Here is a 15,213-nt window from a genome sequence, read left to right as displayed (position 1 = left end):
AGAAAGAAAGAAAGAAAGAAAGAAAGAAAGAAAGAAAGAAAGAAAGAAAGAAAGAAAAGAAAGAGAGAGAAAGAAAAGAACAGAAACTACAGCTGTTTCACAGGATCTAAGTCTTTGTAAAGACCCTTAATATCTACCAAGCCCCTACCCCAATGCTACACATGTCACGATTCACCTTAAGTTTCTCCTCCAGTGGGAGATAATGAAACAAAATGTGTCAGGACTACCCTGAATTAGTAATTTCCTCAGGTGCCTGCTACTTCTCACAAGCAACACAGACATACTCAATCCTTCCAGCCTGTGGAGTCATCTTTTCCCAAATGGCTAGGATCATCATAAATGACAGAAAATCTAGCACTTGCCCCACCTTTCTAAGAATTAACTGGCATAGGAGGGTGATTTTAAGTCCACTGTCACTCTGACTTCCTGCTCTGACTGAATTCTCAATTCCTACTCAGTGTTCCAACTGACAGGATCCAGGCCCACTCTGCCTATTGGGAGTCCGGCCCCCCAGCCGTCTTTTCCCCTCACATCCAGCAGGGGGCAGCTTCACCTCTTGTTATTCATCAATGTGTGATCTTAACCCAAAAGCAATTCTCTTCCCTGGAAGAACCCTACCATGGATTACCCTATGGCAATCACCTGAAAGTTTCTCCTACTTTTAAAATAATATTTTCTCCTTTCCTTAGTAAAATGTTTATATACTGCGGAAAAACTCTGGCCTATACCTATTAACCCCACTAGCAGAAATCCGGCATGTAGATGGGGTACGTGAGTAACTGGCTATATATGCTTCCTCCCCAACTCTGGCCCACACCACCATCCAGTTTAATGCTAAGTCCCACATGCTAAACAATGGCAGTATCTGCAAGAGTCACCCTTTCCCCACACACCAGGACTGCTAGTAAACTATTTGGAAATATAGGCTGCTAAATGGAATTTAGCCTAACGCTGCCTCCTTCCACATTTTAAGGTCGACAGAACGGTTTCTCTGTAGGCAATGAACTGTAACAGAACTATATGTGTAAACAGACTACAAACTACTCTTGCACCAATCATAGGCAGCCAACTGTTCAAACTGTTCAAATAAGGCAAATGCCAACCTGTAACCAATCCACCTTTCCTGCACCTCACTTCCAGTTTCTGATCATCATTTTCCTTTTTCTGTCCATGTATATTATCTGCTGGTGTAGCAGCCCCAGAGTCACGCTGAAGTTATTCTAGCTCTTATGGCTGCCCATTTCTCAGATCGTGGTTTGCTCAGTTGAACTCTGTTAAATTCAATCTATTGTGTTTCTTTTAACATAGAAAATAACTAAAGGCAGAGAAAAGAAGTGACATGTACAGAGCACCTGATGGTTGTTATACATAATCTCATCTTTATAGTATGGCATTATGGTCAATAAAGATGAAAGAGGCTAAGGGATGTGACTTAGCCTCTTAGTTCACGGAGCTGGTAAGAGGCAACAGGGAATTTGAATCCATGTCTGTGTGACTCAACATTTCAAGCTTTTAAACCAGGTCCGACACTCCTCTGTACTTCCCAAATACTCAGCCCTCCTCTCCTAGAAACAGCAGTCTAGGTGCTGGGCCCAGACTTGACTTCAGGGGACTGGACATTGGCCCACAGACGTAATGAGGCCAAATAGGCTGTGGGCCCATGTCCTTGAGTGAAAAAGACTAAAAGTTAGAAATAGATCTCTCCAGTGGAAAAAGGTAAAGAACAGTGTTTGGAGACGTCACAACAATATGTTGGCCAGAACCTCCCCAGTAAGAGGGAGGTTAACATTATGGAGGGACTAGAAGGTTAACTTAGGATGGGTCCTGAGGGAGTGTGACTCACTGCAGCTCTTCCCTCTTCAGACTCCTAGTAGATTTCAAAATCTATAGTCACTATTGAAAATTAGAAAACTCAGATGAGTAGAAATAGTACAAATTCCTGAATTCTTACCTTGTAGTCAAGCACTTGTAAAATACTTTAACAATTTTCTCTTTGAGAATATTTACATGTAAATAGATAGTTAATAAAAAGTGAGACACATATCTTATATAACTTATATACTGCTCAAATTTATATAATTGGAAAATCATTCTTTTTTACATCTTAAAATTATAGATGTAATGTTATCCATAGTATTATGGCTTTTAAAATCTGTGCCAAATTAATAATTATAACCTCTTCTATAGTTTGTATTCAATATTTGTATCTTCTCTCATTTTTCTTGAGTATTCTGATCAGAGGTTATCTACTTCATTTTTTTTTTCAAAAACAATGGTTCAGTGTGGTAATTTCAGCTGTAATTTCAGCATTTAAGGAGGCTAAGATAGGAGGATTGCTTGAGGACAGGAGTATGAGACCAGCCTGGGCAACATAGCAAGACCCTATCTTTACAAAAAAAATTTTTAAATTATCCAGGTGTGGTGGCACACACCTGTAGTCCCAACTACTTGGGAAGCTGAGTGACAGGAGGATTGCTTGAGCTCAGGAGTTTAAGGTTACAGTAACCTATGATGGCACTACTGCCCTCCAGCCTGGGCAACATAGTGAGATCCTGTCACTTAAAAAAAAAGGTCTTAGTTTTCTTGTTTTTACTTTTTTCAATTTTATTAATTTCTACATATGCTTATTATTTTTCTTCCATTTTCTTTAGATTTATATCTTGTTATTTTTTTCTATTGAACCAAACACTTCTCACATATACATTTATGGCTAGAGCATTTGCACTATACAACTTTGGCTACATATCACAATTATTGACTTACATTTATCTTCACTTTATTTTAAATATGGATTTCTTCTTCTTAGTTTCATGAATTTTTTAATCTATTATAAACTTTCCGAATGTATGGAATGTTTCTTACATTGACTCTTTAATGCATTTAGTCAGAGAAAGTAGTCTGTATGGTGATAACTCTTTGGTGTTTGTTGAGATTTGCCTTCTGGTCTACTACATAGCCAACACTTTAAAATAGTCTATACATGCTTGAAAAAAAATCTTTGTATTTCTGAGACAATTTGGGACTACCTAATGAAAATTAGAATGTGCACAATCTACAATCTAGCAGTTTCTCTTTGGGTGCAGCAGGCATCTGGGATCCTGACTCAACCTTACTGCGGAGGCCTCCTGTGCCCTGAATTCCAAACACCTTTTACACGACACAAACTCCCACTTTGTTTAAACCATTAGATATCCTCAGTTACTTCATCTCAAAGTGAAGAATAACAAATAACAATGATATTTAACTCAGAGGGCTTTCGAAAGTGTTAAAGAAAAAGTAGATAAAGAACTGAACCTGGTACTGTAGCTCATGTAAATAACTTGCTTAATAAATTCCATTTCCCTTTCACTGACTGAGAATTCATTCAAGCGACCTGTCTAATTCTGCTGAATTCTTTAGACACACTCTATTTATCTCACTGTGTATCTCTGATGACATTTAATTTAAGCATTAATCACACCTTTATTTACTTAAATGGCTAAAAACAACTCACTATAAACACTGCATGACACTTTCACAAAGGATACCACCTAACTGCAGAGCAAGGATAATTATGAGCTAGCTGGCAGAACGAAGAGAAAAATAACTGAATTTGAAACTGTAAAATGCAATCTTCTTCTGGCTTTCCAGATATTTCTATATAATATAATACTAAAGAGGAGAGAGAACAGGGAGGCAAGTATTCAAAGAAAGAAAAGGAAGTAAAGGAGAAGACCCAAAGAGAGGAGAACAAAAACTTCCCCACTGTTTATTGAGCACCTATTATGCTCCATAGGCTTGCTATCTATCATTTATAATTCCCCCAAATAACCCTTCCAAATAATCTCTACCATCCCCATTTTGCATATGAGAAAATTAAGGCCTGAAGAGCTTAAGTAAACTCTCCAACATCATACAATAATAATTTTTAAAACTAGCAAACTCACAATGGTCAGTATGACTAGTTGACTACGCTATAGTCTCCTTCTTCAATAATAAACCTTGGTTTTGTTTGGCTATGCTATGTTCCCTGTTAAGTAACTCCCTGAAGAATAGTGATCATGCCTCCCGTCTTTGAGCCCTATATGTAATTCTAAGCAAGTAGCTACCAGTAGAAACTTTAATGCTACCTTTACTGTTTCACAATTACTTAATTTTTTCTTTTAAGGCCTTGTCAAATCCCTTATTCAGAACAAGTGTTCAGGAGATGCTTGCTTACAATGAGAGAATGAACAAATGAACACAAGTGTCTCTCACAATAGCTGCAGGACCCCTCAGGCACTCGTTGCCTGTGCCCAAATGCCTTCTCCCAGCCCCATGTTGCATCAGGAACTCTGCTCTGGCTCGGGCAACAATGTCTGCTCAATGTAGGAAGGAACCTTTCTAACTAGACTTAAAAGTTATAAAACTGGGCTGGGGCAGTGGCTCACACCTATAATCTCACCACTCTGGGAGGCCGAGACTGTTGGATTGCCTGAGCTCATGAGTTTGAGACCAACCTGAACCAGAGCAAGACCTTGTCTCTATAATCAGGTGGGCACTGTAGCAGCCCCCTGTAATCCCAGCTACTTGGGAGGCTGAGACAAGACAATTGCTTGAGCCTAAGAGTTTGAAGTTGTTGTGAGCATGACGTCATAGCACTCTACGGAGGGCACAAAATAAGACTCTGTCTCAAAAATTTTTTTAAAAAGTCATAAAACTGGGCTCCTTGGGAAGGAAAACAAAATGAGATTTTGTGAACAGGCCACACCTTTTCCTAGTTCATGCAAATTAATTAGCAAGCCTTAATCAGTACATAGATGTTTCATTACATATCCTAGAGATGGCATTAGAATCTTTATCATCACCAGTGTCATGAGTGTTTTTAAACACAGCTTCACCATTCTCTAAGAAGACCGCATAAAATGAGTCTTCTTCCCTCCATCCAGCCTTTCTTCCTTTCTATCATCTTTCCTTTACAGGCAATTAAGATGTAACATAATTATTTAATAAAAGCTTCAAGTGAACTTCAGTCCTGGGCAGTGCTCTGGAAAAGAAAGGTAAATGCAAGTTGTAAGTTGATATGTGGCAGCCATGTACCCCTTTCCATCTATATGATGCCACAGAAAGTCAAATGCGGAAGTGTGTATAGACTCTCTCTGAGGAATAGAGTAAATGCAGGTCAATATTTGGAAAACAGAACAGCTCTTTGGCTCTTGTCACTCAAATTCCTCACAACCATGAGCAAGGATCTACCCCTCTCTCATTATAAAGAACTCTGTGTGGGAGGGACCTTAACTATCCAGGACCTAAATCTTTTTTTTTTTTTTTTGAGACAAAGTCTCACTTTGTCACCCTGGGTAGAATGCCATAGCATCATAGCTCACAGCAACCTCAAACTCTTGGGCATAAAGTGATTCTCTTGCCTCAGCCTCCCTGATATCTGGGACTATAGGCACCTGTCACAATGCCCAGCTACTTTTTAGAGATGTGGTCCCGCTTCTGCTCAGGCTGGTCTCAAACTTCTGAGCTCAAGCAATCCACCCACCTGGGCCTCCCAGAGTGCTGAGATTACAGGTGTGAGCCACTGGGCCGCACCTTAGGACCTAAATCTCATATGAGAACAATATTCAGGCTTCAGGTATCAAAAATCCAAAGGAAGGCAATGATCAGTCCCAAGACCTATTAATATGTTATATAGATTCAGGAATAAGAATGTTTAATATATACTTACAAAGATAATTTAAAATTAAAGCAAGAAATTTCAAATTTATTAAAATTTAGGTTATTTACACAAAAAACCCCACAGCTTTTCTATTTCTCTATAATTATGTAGTTGATGAAGTATGAGAAGCCTATTCCATGCTGATTATTGGCTAGAAAAGAAAAAGGAGAGAGCAATCGAACCTCTAAATTTATAGTGCCTTGATCACCTCTGGTTTAAGCCATCTCTCCCTAGTTAGTAGTCATTTAGAGTTCAGGTCCCTAAGAAGACACACTATTTCTCACCTTCCTCTCTTCCTTTTCAAGGTGAGTAAGAGTATGGAAAAGTTGAGTATCCTCATGGCATTAACGGAAGGGGTGGTGGGTCTGGGTGGTGACCTTCTCTGTTGGACTTTGTGATGGGTGCCTTGTCTGGCCTCACTCATCCCTTAGCATGAATGACACATATTGCTGCTGACCACTTGACCAGACCATAATCCCCAGTATCAGGCTCCTGACTTCAGTAGCCTCCTATGCTGGTCCAGCTGTCCTCTTGGCTCCTCCACATTTACTCTAGGAAACTCCCAGTTCCCATGCATGCCATGCACAACATGTGGGGAACTAAGATCCCTGTGCTGGAGTCACTGGCCTAGACAGCATCCCAACCAAAGCTATGCTCTCACTTGTGGGCCACACTGGATGTGGCTGAGGGCAGGCCTCTTCAAGATGCTTGTAGCCTGTGCCACACTACTCCTGTCAAAGTATGTCACTACCCCTTACACTCATGCACACAATTAAAACCTATCTGAGCCTCGGCACCTGTAGTGCAGTAGTTACAGCACCAGTCACATACACCGAGGGTGGCAGGTTCAAACCTGGCCTGGGCCAGTTAAATAACAATGACAACTGGGCAGCACCTGTGGCTCAGTGAGTAGGGCACTAGCCCCATATACCAAGGGTGGCAGGTTCAAACCCGGCCCTAGCCAAACTGCAACAAAAAATAGCCAGGCATTGTGGCAGGGGCCTATAGTCCCAGCTACTTGGGAGTCTGAGCAAGAGAATTGCTTGAACACAAGAGTTTAAGGTTGCTGTGAGTTGTGATGCCACGGCACTCTACCTAGGGCAACATAGTGAGACTGTCTCAAAAAAAAAAAACTATCTGGGTGATTCTACCATACTATCCCTCACATAGACGTCTGCCTCCTTTGCTTTTTTTCTCTCTCTCTCCTTTCCCATTTTTCTTTGGGTAGAAGGACTCTTTTCCACTTCCTCCTTCTCTCAGAAGACTTTACCTCTATCATATCTTCTTTCTACCTGAATGTACCAAAGCTGAGTCTCAATCTCTTGGCATAAAAACATCCATTTTACACTATTAAGGAAACTCTGCTGTGGGTTGTTTGGCATGGTATATGAGCTAGATCATTTGGAACTAAGGATTATGAAGAACAAATACATGTTATTTTGGTTGGTACAGAGGCTCACACTGGTAATCCTAGCACTCTGAGAGGCCAAGGCAGGAGCAATGCTTGAACTCAGGAGTTCAAGACCATCCTGAGCAAGAGCAAGCACTGCCTTCATTAAAATAGAAAAATTAGCTGGACATTATGGCACACACTTGTAGTTCTAGCTACTCAGCAGGCTGAGGCATGAGGATTGCTTGAACCCAGGAGTTTAAAGTTGTTGTGAGCTAGGCTGATGCCATGGCACTCTAGACTGAGCAATAGAGCAGACTCTGTCTCAAAAATTAATGCTATTTTAATATTCCTTAAGTCATACCCATTGGCAAGCATAATTCACTAACAATACTGAATAACTGTACTATTAACTGAGAGCTCTCTATGAAGCAAACACTCTTCTACATGCACGACATTTACTAATCCATTGAGACATAGTAATAATCCAGGAGGTAGATATTATTACATTTATCCTTATTTTACAGATAATGAAACTGAAGCCCAGAGATGACAGGTCAATAAGAATCAGCACAAATCTCAAGTGACCAATGAGGCCAATGGTCTGCTGTGACCCATACTACCCTGTCCATACAAGGCACATGGGGTCTCAGTGGTGTTATTGACTGGTCATTCTCAGTCTGGTCACATCACTCTGATGTGCCTACCAGTAGAGAAAGGGTGAAGATGGTTCTAATAAGTTACCTACCCCAGCCCTCTTCTTTTGCTTCCACTTTAAGAAATAAAATGTGAAAAAAGTTCCCTTCCACAACCCAGGAATGTATGACATGAATTCACAAAGTGGAGGAGGCTTAAGGAAATTGGGTCATGTTCTTCCTAGACCTTCCCTGTCATTTTCCATAATCCCTTCCAATAGATGGCTATAGTTTCTCTTTAAAACCCACACCATCACCCTCTGTGACTTAATAATTAGAAGTAATTGTAAGGAAGAAATAGAAGTAACCAGGAATTGCAATTTTTATATATTGGTTTCAAAAACAAGATGAAATGTCTAACATTTAAAATATAGAACTACTTCAAAGCATAAAGAATTAACTGCAAGTGCTTAAAATATTTATAAATCTGGGCAGTGCCGTGGCTCAAAGGAGTAGGGTGCCAGCCCCATATGCCAGAAGTGGCAGTTTCAAACAAAGCCCTTGCCAAAAACTGCAAAAAAAAAAAAAAATTATAAATCTTGAATGAGTTTTTGTTAAACCTTCTCTCCCATTCATAATCTAATATTTACTCTCTGAATATCAACACCCTTAAGAGAAATAAAATTTTTTGACCTTTCATTCTATGAGGAGAGGCAGAGATAAAAATATATTTTCAGTAATAATGTGAGAAAATGCATGAAAATCATAAGTGGGATTTTATTTACTGTTAGGGACAATAGGGAGGCAGGTAGAAAAATCCCAAATGTAATTTTTGCATACTCCCCAGAAACAGGGGTGGCCAAGAAATTGTCGAAACAGAAATAGTGAAGCATTCATTATTCTTTAACTTTCACATAGTCACCCTAGCTTATTAAAGAAGAGAGGATGGCAAAGTAATCTTTGCATATTTGCAAAAATATGATGTTAATCAGTAAGGACTTGGTTTGTATTTAATTTGATATTGTTATATGGTTTATCATGAAAATATTAGGTAGTCATTTGAAGACCAACTGAATATTTGACACCTTTTTTTTTTTATTGAGACAGAGTCTTACTTTGTCACTCTCAGCAGAGTGCCATGGCTTCCTAGCTCACAGCAACCTTAAACTCTTGGACTCAAGAGATTCTCTTGCCTCAGCCTCCAAAGTAGCTGGGACTACAGGTGCCCACCACAATGCCCAGCTATTATTTTGTTGTTGTTGTTATTGCTGTTTAGTAGACCCAGGCCAGGTTTGAACCCGCCAGCCCTAGTGTGTGTGGCCAGCGCCGTAACCACTGAGCTACAGGTGCCAAGCCTTGACAGTATTTTAAAAGGTCTTTGTACTGACATAAGAAAATAGTGCTATAATATCAACTGAAAGCAGCAGGAATCTAGATTATTTATTACATGGCACCAACTCTGGACAGCCATCCCAGCGGCAGTCAGCTAAAACTCAGTATGGCAGCCCACTTCACAAGAGTTCTGTCAGGTACCTGAAGTCACCTAGAGAGGCAGCACCCCAGCAGGGGCTGGGATAGGAATAGGGTGTCCTTCATAAGGTATAACTGTCACACCCAGATCTTGCCTAGAATAGATGTTAGTACCCTTGAGCAATTCTGGGTGCTAATTTTAAGGCTGGTGAGGACCCTCTGAACTACATGGAGGAACTATTGTGACAACTTATTTATGGCCACAATAGATCCCACTGACAGAGAAAGACAGATGACATTCAGCTACATGTATAAAAAATATACACAAGTGACTAAAGGTACATGCAGCCAAATACAGCAATAACACTCCCTCATCCATTTGAAGATTTGTTGAGTACTCTTAGGTGCCAGTGGTGAACAAGACCAAGAAGGTTTCTCTACTCACAGAGACAGGACAAAGAGAAAGAGACATTAACAGATCACCTTTTACCCCATGAATAGAATATGCCATGTAAAACTGAAATATGATTCAAGCTCCAAAGGAAAGGAACTGAGTGCTAGAGAAAATATAATAGTAAGACACATCTAGACTGAGGGGTTAAGGAAGTATTCCTGAAGAAATGATATTTAACTTGAAATCCAAAAGATAAGTAGGCCAGGTGCAGAGGCTCAGACATGTAATTCTAACACTTTGGGAGATGGAGACAAGAGCATTGCTTGAGGACAGGAATTAGAGACCAGCCTGAGCAACATAGATAAGTGGGATCCATCCACACATGGAGGACCTGAGAATTGCTGTGCTCAAGAAACCAGAGAAGGGGGTTGGCTAGAGCACAGTGAGAAAAGGCAACATCTAGGCTGGGGCATGCTATATGGGCAAGACTGAGCAAGGCCTTGCAGGTGAGCTAAAGGATGGGAAGAGTAGGAAGGTACTGGGAGGTCTTGATAAGAGGAGATAAAGCTTCCTATTTACGTTCCACGAAGACCACTCAGGCTCTTTGCAACATAGATTGGAAGGAGGCACAAAGGCAAACAACAAAACCAATGAAAGATAGCAGAGACTTTGACTCCAGCAATGGCAGAGGAGGTTGATTTCAGAAACAAAATTAATAAGACTTGAGGGCAAACTAGATGTGGGTTTGTTGGAAAGGATAAGACACCAGGCTATGGCTTACACAAGTGCCCAGTGCAGCAATTTACTGAGTGTGGAAGGCTGGGGGGAATGAAGTAAGAATACAGTTTGGGGCATTGATTTGTTCAACAAATATCAATTGGGCACCAACTGGGTGCCAGATAGATTAAATCTAAGATGCTGCTAAGGGTGTAAGTACTGATGAGGCCAGCCAATAAATTAGTCTGGGCTAGAAATATTAACACATGCCTCAAAATTGCTGAAGGTCAGGGTAAAGTGAGCAGGAAAGAAAACCCAGCAATGAACAGGATCTGCACACTGAAAGTAGGCAAGAAAGTGCTGACATCCAGGACATCACAAGAGAAATTAGGTAGATGACCAAACATTTTGTTAAGGTGGGAGAATGGATGAACGGAAGAGAAGAAGAATCAAAATTTTAGTCTTAAAGATGTTCAGTCTAAAAAACTTGTGCAGCCTCCCAGTGGCTGTAAAAGGAAGTGAGTGGTCATGTGGATCAAGACATCTAGAGAGAGGGCCAGAAATAAATTTAACTGTATTTGACATATAAATGAGATTTACAGCCAATGGAACACATAAGAACAGCCAAGAAGAGAAGGAGTATGGAAAAAAAAAAATAACTAGAAAAATTTTTATTCACAAAAGCAACAAGAATCCTGAAATACCTAGGAATAAAGCAAAAGCTAAAATGTGTAAATCTTCATGGGGAAAAAATTCAAAACTTCAGTGAAAGCATAAAAGAATGTGTGAATAAATAGAAAGAAAAATTGTTCCTAGAAATGATCTTTATCATAAAGATGCAAATTTTTCCAAAGTTAATTCATAATTCATACTGAAATCACCACAGGTTTTTCGAGGCATGTGATAATCTGATCTGACTGAAGAAGAAAGAACCAGGAATCAGCAAAAAAAATTTGGAAAGAATGACAGGACTTTTCAGACCAGATATCAAAACATACTACTAAGAGATGGTAATTAAAATAGTATGGCAATAGTATGTCTACTAGAAGTAAACAAATGGAACAGTGGCATAAAAAACAGAAATCACAGACAAATCCATATAAACAAGAGTCCTTGATATATGATAAGGATATTTTTACATGTGAGTGGGGAGAAGATGGATTCTTCAATAGTGTTGATATAATTAACTTACAAGATGCTATAACTAATTACACCAAAGTTAAAAACTACTGCACATGAAAGGACACGATAAACATGGTCAAAAGATAAACAATACTGGGAGAATAAAACACATGCAAATATACAAAGAATTACTATCCAGAATCTTTAAAGAACTCCTACACAATAAGACAACCTGGAATAAATTCAGGCAAATCATGTGAACAGGTAATTTGCAGAAGAACAAGCAGTGGATGAGTTATAAGCATAAGAAAGTACATTCACACTCGAGATTTATCAAGACACAAATTGAAACAACTGATGCCATTCTACAACCACCAGGTCAGTAAAAGTTAAGTGAAGTCAGGTTGTAGGCAAGTGAGAATTCTCACGCATACCTGACAGCATAAAACTCAGATGAGCCAGTTGGGAGTACAACCTGGAAGTAGGTAGTAGAGCTGAAAGCATGCATGTAAAGACTCAGGAATTCCACTTCTAACTAGTAATATATACATATCTTAGAGAAATTATAATATGTACACATAGAGATGCTTATAAAACAACGTTGACTTTAGCTTCAATTGAAAAATAAAAACCAAAGTATAAACTATATGTTCATTAGAGAAATGGATGAAGTGTGATAAAGTCATACAATGGAATTCTGTGCAGCAATTTAAAACAATTAACTGGATCTCTATACATAAACATGACCCTTTCAACAAACATACTTCTGAATGAAAAAAATTAAAGACGTGAGAAGATAAAATGGAGACTGTGTAAAATGCATCTCTGATGATATCTTAGATAAGAACCCTATAGGATATTTATTATGATTTGTGTATTTTTATCTCCTCATAGAGAAATAGTAGACTTAATGAGAGCAGGCATTTCGTTCTCCTTTCTGTCTTCAGCGCCTTGTAGGGTTCTTAGCACACAGAAAGCCTTCAACATACATTGCTGTTTCCAATCGGATTTTTGTGTGTTAAAAAAAAATACACTGCTGTGCTTTTCTTTGTAGATATGTGCCTGTTTGTGTTTGTATGTTTTCTTTTCACCATTATTTTTTTACACAAAAGCATAACATGTATCTCTTACTTTTCTCACTTAACCGTATTATCTCTCCACAGAAACACAAAGAGCTTCCCCATTCCTTTTTATAGCTGCCCAAAACTCCATTGTAAAACAACTCTTAATGTACTTAACTAGTCTCCTCAATGAACAGTTGGGCTGCATCTCACTTGTTATTACTACAGGGGATGCTGTAGTGAGGAAGAGTGCACATCTATCATTTCCCACAGGTGACTATCTGAGGGATAAGTTCCTAAAAATGGGGTGACCAGATAAAAGAATCTTTGTATTTGTAATTTTGCAAATTTTGAAAGATTTGCCAGTTTTCTCTCCATGTGGTTTATGCAAATTATTATACTATAAGAAACATATGATAATGTCCATTTCGCCATGGTCTTAACAACAGAGTGGCTTATCGAACCCTTGGATTTTTTGCCAGTCTGATAGGTGGAATGTTTCCTGATACAAACTAGATAAGGCAAATCTCAACATGGTTTAACTTAGGTAAGGTTATAAGTATAATTTATCATATTAACAGATTAAAGGGAAAATGATTGGTTACAGATACTAAGAAAGCATTCCATGAAATTTAATATCCATTCATGACAAATACTCTTAGCATAAAGGAAAGGGAAGAGAATGTCCTCTACCAGTGAAATCTTAGAAATATTTTATCTAAACCAGACACTGCAGCAAGGATACCATCTATCATTACTACTATTTAACATAGCACTTGAAATCCTAGCCAAAGCATAAAAACAAAAAACAAATTATGAAGGTCTGGCACTGTGGCTCATGCCTGTAATCAATCCTATAACTCTGGGAGGCCGACATAGGTGGATTACTTGAGCTCAGGAGTTTGAGACCAGCTTGGGCAAAAGTGAGATGCCATCTCTACTAAGAAAATAAAAACTGGCTGGGAGTTGTGGCTGGCACCTGTAGTTTCATCTACTCAGAAGGCTGAGGCAAGAGGATCACTTGAGCCTAGGAGTTTGAGGTTGCTGTGAGCTATAATGCCACAGCACTCTAGCATAGGGCAACAGAGTGAGACTGTGTCTAAAAAAAAAAAAATGAAGCTATGAGACTCTATAAGCTATTAGAACTAAACAGAATTCAGCAAGATTTCTAGACACAAGATCAATATACAAAAATCAACATCATTTCTATAGGACAAGAAAATCCAATTAGAAAATATGAAATAAAAGAAGCCATTCACACTGACCATGAAACTATGGGCACCTACAGGTAGAAATATATCTGATGAAAAAATGCAAAACCTTTATGAAAAATTTTGCAGAATATTTTTGAAGGCTGAAGAAGAAATACTTGATATCATAAGTATGCTGAAGAGCTCCAAGAAAATCCATAAATTTAATGTGGTTCCAATCAATATCATATTTTCATATAAGTGATAAAATAAACCTATAGTTTTTATGGAAGTATGAAAAACTAGACCAGCCAAGGCAATTTTGAATAAGAAGAGGGTCTTGTCCTACAAAGTAGCAACACTCGCAATAAATTATACTAATTAAAATAGTAAAGTATTGACTTGGAAAAAGACCAGGAGTCCAATGGAACAGTAGAGAGAGCCCAGAAACAGACTCACATATGTATAGTAGCATGGTTCATAACAGGGGGAGCTTTTTTTTTTTAATTAAAAAGTGGATGGACTGCTTAACCGAAAAACAAATTGAAATTAGACCAAGGACCCTAGTAAGATTGATAATAGCAATCACGTGGCGGGAGATACATGTCAGGCACTATTCAAGGGCATTATGTACATAACCATTTCATCCTCATGATCTCATAATACCCCATGCTGCAAATGAGAGACACGGAGAAATCAGATAACTCATCTGAGAACCCAGAGTTAGTAAACAGGGTTCCAAGATGCCAGCTAAGATAGACTAAAATATGCCTGCTAGTCCTAAAATATTTCTGACACTATGTTCCTTCTAACACAACAAATGGGAAGAGGAGGAAAGCAAGCTATAAAGGTTATTTTGTAGAATGAAAAGATTATTTTACACCATAACCTCAAGTTGCAAAGTAAAATACCAATGCTGACTTAGAATAAAATATTCTAACACACAAAAGTATAAAGTTTTAGTAACCAGGATGCTTAAAGTAAATGAAAACTATAAATCAAAAAAATTAGAGAAACAGGTAAATAATTTTTTAAAAGAATCTTAAATGGCTAGCAATCATATTACAAATATGTTTAACTCTGTAGTACTCAGAGAAAGGGAAATGACAGCAAAGAAGTGTCATTTTGTGTCTGCCTGGCCATCAAAAACAGATGAAAAAATGACTGTGAAGTAGCAGGAAAGACGGCCAATCAGAGGCTCCAGAGAGAGGCAGGGAAGCCGAAACACTGACTGGGAGTGCCCTGGTGTGAAGAACGGACACTGGCCTGTGAGCCTTGGGCTGTCAGAAGGAACCCACGCTTCCTGCAAATGAGAAGTATGTGCTTGCTCGTAGAAGAGCTATTCTAGAATAACAACTGGGGGTTCAAAGCTTCCACTTTAGGCTTGAATTCTCATTAACATATTGCTAACCACCACCTTCTAAACACTTCTCAGCCCCAACTCCTCCACTGTAAGGAAAATGATCCAATTTTTTGGATTTATTTATTTTATTCATTTCTGTTTATTATACATTGTTTTCTTTTTTCCTTTCTTTCTTTCTTTCTTTCTTT

The sequence above is a fragment of the Otolemur garnettii genome, unplaced genomic scaffold (genome assembly GCF_000181295.1).
Source record: "Otolemur garnettii isolate 467f Iridium unplaced genomic scaffold, OtoGar3 scaffold00082, whole genome shotgun sequence".
Lineage (NCBI taxonomy): Eukaryota > Metazoa > Chordata > Mammalia > Primates > Galagidae > Otolemur > Otolemur garnettii.
The sequence above is the reverse complement of the archived record's forward strand: the minus strand, read 5'-3'. Positions refer to the sequence as shown.